We start from the raw sequence: 6870 nt of genomic DNA on the forward strand, positions 1-6870 counted from the left end.
GACCATTTCGTCTTTTCTTTTTTTTTTTTTTTTCTTTTCATATTTCGAAATCAGCCGAAATATGCAACAACATGGCGGCCAATGTCGCTCGCGCGAAATGGAACAATGAAAGCGCAGACTCAATGAACTGCGAGGTTGCCTATAGCGATTGCCGGCTTGAAAAATCGGTCAGCACGTGTCACGGACGGTTACCTTGATTGGTTAGCCCAGTCCCGAAATAAGCTTGTCTCTCGCGTTAGTTGCGGATCAGCTAGATCAGCTCGCCGGGACTATGAGAGGGGTCCTGTCTTTCCTTCCACCCCCCTTCGGTGACGCCTCCTTAACCTCCTCACAACTTAAGTTTTACAAACCGAGCGTTCGGGTAATTATAGAATAAAGCGACGGTCTCTTAATTATTATTTCTTTTTTTCTTTTCAGGTCAACCACCGACGACCTTCGACGTCGAAAGAGACGAGGATCGGTATCCAGTTAGTCATTTATTGGTCAGACAGTCAGTAAGATAACTGTGCTTTCGTATTATACGATACGTACGGAGTCATTGTATGGGTGGCAGTACGGGAGGAGGGGGGGGGAGGGGCAAGCGGATGATCTTGCTCGAGGGTAATGTAGGTCAGTAAACGTTCGGATGGTAACGCCATCCACTTTCTCCGGGACCGTTTGAAAAAAAAAACTACGGCAGCGCCATCTGCTACGAGGTTTACTTGAACCTAACCTTACACTTGGGTAGATATTCTTTTGAAATGGTAACAACCGGACGAGAACGTTTCCCAGTCAGGTAAAAGTATAATGATTTCTCGTGCGGATTGATATTTACATTTAATTACCTAATTACAATTTACATGACTATTGTACACGCGTTAATTTAATGATTTCAGGTATCGAAGATCTCTACCTTACCGTCACGTCTTCCAGTACCTGCTATCAAGAGCAGCGACTCGGCTGCTAGGAAACGTACGACGCCGTTCGCAAACTCCTTCGGACGTGTAGAGAAAATCTAACGGTACACCAGGAGTCGCTCTGGCTCCGGGCAAAGCCGTGCTCGCCTACATCGCGATGATATTACGTCCTCGGGTTTCGTAACCCATACCCCGTTTCATAACTGAGGGACTAGCGGTACGTTATAAGAGAAAGAGAGAGAGAGAGAGAGAGAGAGAGGACTCATCGTACGGTTAACGAGAAAAACGCTCCTGGAATTCGACCTGATGATTATGGTGGCTGCCTTGACTATGTATTTCTGATTATACAAGACCGTTGTACTACCTGGAGCAGCTGCCTGGTTGCATGGAAAGACACGAAATAAGTAACTCTTACCTCTCACCAACTTTTGCCTGTCTCTCTCTCTCTCTCTCTCTCTCAAGCACGTTACACGAGCGGCTTGTACTCATTTGGGTGAGTGTAGGCGACCCGCTGGGGCGCGGGGGGGCAGGAGAGAAGCGATCAAGCACGTTACACGAGCGGCTTGTACTAAGACACGAAATAAGTAACTCTTACCTCTCACCAACTTTTGCCTGTCTCTCTCTCTCTCTCTCTCTCTCAAGCACGTTACACGAGCGGCTTGTACTCATTTGGGTGAGTGTAGGCGACCCGCTGGGGCGCGGGGGGGCAGGAGAGAAGCGAGGAGCAAGCGCGAAACCGTGCCACGCTTGTGAAATCTGTTTTGGTGGCCAGGGTTCTTCCGGGTCACGGGATCCTTGAGCGTACAAGTTCAATGCGAGGAAGTTTCTTGGGTGCGAGATTTAATGCCCGGCTCTGACTGGCTTCTGTAATGGCTGCCATTGTGGCCGATGACGACACGCTGGGAGATTGGAGAGAATGACATATCGCCAGAGTATGGAATAAGCTGTACAAATGGGTTTTCACTGTCTTCCTTGTATTCGCTGTGTATGCTCTGTGCTGTCGAACCCGTTGGCTACTTTCACGTCCTGCGCCAGTTTTGTTGTCATACCGAGCGGCGTTTCGGGTGGCGTAAGAAAGTGCACATGTAACGGCTTACATTATTAGGCGGATCCTCAACGTAATACGGTGGATTGTAAGCACTGGCGTAATATGTTTAAAGATATGAAGTAGTGGCTTCCTTTTTTTTTGGAGAGTCTTGACGATTTTTTTTTTTTCGATAACCGAATCGATGAATATTTTTCATAGGTGCGTCTCGAATATGGGAATTTGCTGATGATATCGCGGGTGGTTGGGTTGAATTTCTTCTTTTTTTTTTTTCTTCTATTTTATTTAAAGAATCGAATGACCCAGAGAACACGAGAGTGGCTAAGTTCTCGAACACGGGTGACGCAATTCATGTCCCAAAACCCCAATTTCGGGACGGGGCGTCGATTTAGACTGGACGTCGCGACGCTCGTCTCCGAAAAATCACGAGGACGACTGTTTTTATGTTGGATTCTTTTTTTTCTCCCTCTCTTTTTTCGGCGACACTTTTTTTTTAGAAATTGGATAGGAAAAATATGTCCGAGGCGTAAATTTAAGCCTCTTTCGCCGTTTCTTGCGTTAACGGTGTCTCGCTAAATTTTAACGATTCGCCGTATCTCAAGCGATGAATGACGATCGATTTGCTCGAATGATCAATAAGACCTACACACGCCCACTACCGAATTACCGGGATACCGCTATAGAGTCCAGATTTCATTTCTTACCGGGCGCTGCTTGATTGTCAGTTACACGCCCGAGAACACTGAACACCCCGTTAGTTGACATTCGGAATGCCAAGGCTATTAAAAGTAACCGAGGAACAAAAATTCGTCATTTTTTTGACAATGACTCCCGAGATCCATAACGATCACGCGGAACGGAATAAAATATATGTATTCGAGTACCCGATGAAAAATTGGCTGCAAGGGATACCAATGAAAAAAGTACCGATATTACAAATCATTCGGCAGTAACGATAATACGATGACCAATCCGAAGCTCGGTAAAATCGAAAGAGGAAAGACGAGCCTTTTCGATGATCCGCTATGTTCGTCCTTCTCTAACGCACGCGACGTCCAATAAGACTCTCTCTCTCGCACGCACGGCAGGTATGGGAAATAGGAAGAAAAAAAAAGTAGCATTAAAAAAAATCAGAATCGTCCCTGACAGATATCTCGAATCATCTGGTCGATCCGCAGAGCGATAATCGATTATCGAAAATCTATGGAAAAAGCAGTTTCAACGAGATGATCAAACAATCGCAAGATACAAAAACTCCCTGCCCGTTACATCTCCGAATTTAGTAGACTGCGAAATAGGACTTTCTTTCTTCGCGTTCGACCTAGATTGCGAAAAGTCATCGGAAATAAATCTAAGATTCTTATCGATCCTCGTTAAATTTTCCAGTGACGTCACTGCTGTCGTAAGCGTTAACAGCTCGCTCTTGACTCCTGAGCACAGGGTGAAAGAAAAAAGCCAATTTACAAGGACGAACCCTTGCGTGTAACACAGGGCTCGCCGAGGATGGAAATAGTGAAAATAGCCAACGAGAGGCCAGAACTGACTAGACCGTGGGACAAGTCTGTAGAGGCGTTTACGAGACAACGTTCCACTTTTGTATTTTTAAACGCGGCCTCCTACCTTCTTTCGGTCTACTTTCCGTACCGACGCGCACGTCGCGCTCTCTCGGGGCTCCGGTAAATATTTACAGTTAACATCGTTACATAACAAGAGGAGGTGGCGCGAGCACGGAAAACGCACGGGAGGTAACCTCCAGCAGTACCTCTGGTACCTTGGTAGGGTCCTACGAGCCAGTGCCCTCGCTTTGCAACACTGTAAAGGCATACGGGCCTGATAACGGGCCTGACCACTTACCTCGTACGGGGACCCTCTCGACCTAGATACGCTCCTGAGAGTCATAACAAAGCCCAATATACGTGGGTGAAAAAAAATTTTTGCTACAAAAAATTTTTTTGCCATATCTCAAAAATATCGAGTAACGTTAAATTTGGTTCGTGACCATTGAATTACGAGCGTTTTGCATTGATCGATCGACCCGACAATTTGGTTATAAAAAATCTACATGTGATCGGTAGGGCAGGCAAGAGGGAGACACAAAGGGAGAAGGCATTACGTGTACTTGGTACGGCCTTGCGCGGCTTAATTTATCGCGGTGCGAGAAACCTCGTTCTTTTGGTCACGTTTACTTTTTTTCTTTTTTCTTTCTTCCTGCTCCCGTCGCCGTCTCACTTGCGTGCGGAAGGCCGACGCTACCGCGGAATTCCGACGCCTGTGTACTCGGCGTCGCAACGCCTCAAGGATAGCCAGGATTTTATCAGACACGAAAAAGGCTGCGTCGGGGTCTTTTGGTACTGGGTTAACTTGTTGGATGTGTACGGGGGGCATGGCGACCTACCCCCGACCCTCCCCCTAGACGCCTGGCGTCGTAATGGCAACACCGGCTATGTAGCGCATTGGGAATGACGACGATAACGAAGGAATTGCGCGATACAGGAAGGCACGCTTGCCGTGGTTGTCTGACCATGACTGTTCTATGGAAGTGACGACCATGAGACTTCCAGTGCACTACGATAGCTCGTGAGTTATGTTTGGTCGACGTTAGAGACGCTTGCCGTCCGAAGGTGTCATGGATTTTTGACACCGTCATCGTTTTCTCTCGTTTTTTCTTTTTTTTTTTTTTTTTTTTTTTTTTTTTTTTTTTTTTTTTTTTTTTTTTTTTTTTTTTTTAACACTAGTCACCTACGTCGGTCGACCTTAAAAATTTATTGGCATGAAATTGACGGTGGTTCGTGCTTAGTGCAAAGTTGGTTTTTAATTCAATTAGTAATTAGTCGATAGATATGAAGAAAGCGTCGTTAACCTCTTTTTCGCGAGGTGACAATGTTGACCTTGTAACGTTGAAATCTTACCGGTTCGTCTCTTGAGGCATTTTTACATTTATTTAAAAAAGAGACCTGGATCTGCAAGATCAGCTGTAGTCTCGTCCAATGATCTAGTTTACGCTCGTGTAATGTCTTACGCGTGTAACACCTCGGTGGTGAAAATGACGTCGCGACGCTTTCCGCGCGTTGCGATAATTCCACGTTAATTCGAGGAACGGCCTTTTGTACGAACGCGCTGGTTGGATCTTTTCGCGATCTGGGCCACTGGGTCACTCGAGCGAGTTTCCCGTTTGCCCTCGGACCACTCCACTTCTCTTGCGCATTTCTCTCTCTCTCTCTCTCTCTTATTCGTCCCTCTCCTCGATCCTTCACCGTCACCCCCCTCCCTTCTCCGCTTCAACTTCATACTCCTTTCACCCCCACCGTCGTGTATTACCTTCTTTTCGTCTTTCTATGTCGTGCTCGTCTGTGCCGCCATTTTTTTTTTAATTCCAGTACCGTAATCCATTTTATAGTAATTCAAGCCGTTTCTCGTGATATTTCACTTTGAGATACCATGAGAGTAAATTTGGGATAAAAAATATATACAGTAATTTATTTGGAAATTATTATGGTTGCGTTTTGAAAAATTCAATTTTTGAAATCTTGTTCGATAATATTCTCTCGGGTAATACAGTTTGCCAATGACACTGACTCTCGATGGCGTTAACGTGAGTCGCGCATGCGCGCTAAACCTCGTGTTTACGGAAACGATTGTCTACACACGGTACGGAATATTTATATGCTCATGGCCGATCGACTGTACCGATATATATATACGGCGTAAACGCCGTAAAAAAACTTTCCTCGAGACTTATTCAGAATTCACGAAGGATACGCGTATTACGCACATACCTAAAAGCATAATGGAAGTTTTTCGCAAGTTTACGATGAGCCAAGTGGCTATATCCATTAACCTTCCTGGTTTTTCCCAGTTGGTCAAGAGAGCCGAGATGACCGACGTAATTGTAACTTCCTCAATGGCCGTTGGTGTCTATGGTGCAATCCTTGTCCATCTGCATACCTAACCTAACTGTCACAAGTAACCATGTGGCAAGAGATTAACGGAACATACGTAAAGTAATCAGATACCGGCCGGTGCAGCTATCAGGACGTCGATACCAGTAAAACCAGTTGACGGACAATTAGATACAAGAATTCGAGAATTACGGCACTTTAAAAGTCCGAGGTGGCGGTTCACTTGACGTTTCTCAAGATCGCCGCTCCTGTCGCTACGGTCGTGGCGCTTTGTACTCGGCTCGATCGGACAGTTCGTTACGGCAAGAACGAAATAGAAATAAAGGGCGTATACCATTTCTCTTGAAAAAGATCGAAACATTATCGTTAACCAGTGGCCCGGATACGCTCGACGGCGTTCCACATCTTGCACTCTCGGGACATGCAATCTGGAGCAAAGGTGAGACCCCGCTCAGTCAGTGTGGGCAACTAGCGAGGAGCCCAGCGCCGCCACCGCCGTCACCAGTAACTATCACCCAGCCAGCAAGTAAAGGAGACACGAGACTCTCGACGTATAGTAAACAGCTCTGCTATGCCCCACCGTGAGGTTGCACCGGGACAAAGAATCTCAACGAGATTGTCCGAGTGGAAGGTTTCCCGTTAAAGCCACGCACTGATAGCTCCTTAAAAGCGGCCATTTGAGCGTTTAAGTCTTTCGCCGGCTAATGGGAAGACAGTGGGACACGAGGGAGTGCGAGAGAGATGGGTAGAGGGTTATGGCTCGAGGATCGGTAAGATCCCGAGTGAGACATCGGACCTCGAATGCAGTAGCTCTTGAAATGGCCAATTTTTAACGACCCTGATAAGCTTGATGACAGACTGAGAAATTTTCTCGAAAAACTACATTATTCGGCAATATCTGACTGATCGGTAATATAAAAAAAATGAGCAATCGAGTTTCACCGATAGAGGCAAGCAGAGTGTGCCGTTATACTGGTAAATCGTTAATGCTCGAGTTGCGCTATGAAAGTCGGGCCCCCGATCGGGGGGG

At 46.3% G+C, this 6870-nt stretch overlaps 1 protein-coding gene and 1 long non-coding RNA gene across 3 annotated transcripts in view; one reads left to right on the top strand and one right to left on the bottom strand.

Annotated features, from left to right (window-relative positions):
- The window catches only part of LOC112494889, a 5077-nt gene extending 4500 nt beyond the window's left edge, over window positions 1–577 (top strand). Inside the window, exon 4 of the long non-coding RNA XR_003060831.1 lies at window positions 418–577. This is a non-coding gene — a long non-coding RNA (uncharacterized LOC112494889). The remainder of the gene's footprint in view (window positions 1–417) is intronic.
- LOC107271370 overlaps window positions 1–6870 on the bottom strand; it is a 65282-nt gene that overhangs the window by 44005 nt on the left and 14407 nt on the right. The window lies entirely within an intron of this gene.

This window comes from Cephus cinctus, unplaced genomic scaffold (genome assembly GCF_000341935.2).
Source record: "Cephus cinctus unplaced genomic scaffold, Ccin1 Ccin1_scaffold0935, whole genome shotgun sequence".
Classification (NCBI taxonomy): domain Eukaryota; kingdom Metazoa; phylum Arthropoda; class Insecta; order Hymenoptera; family Cephidae; genus Cephus; species Cephus cinctus.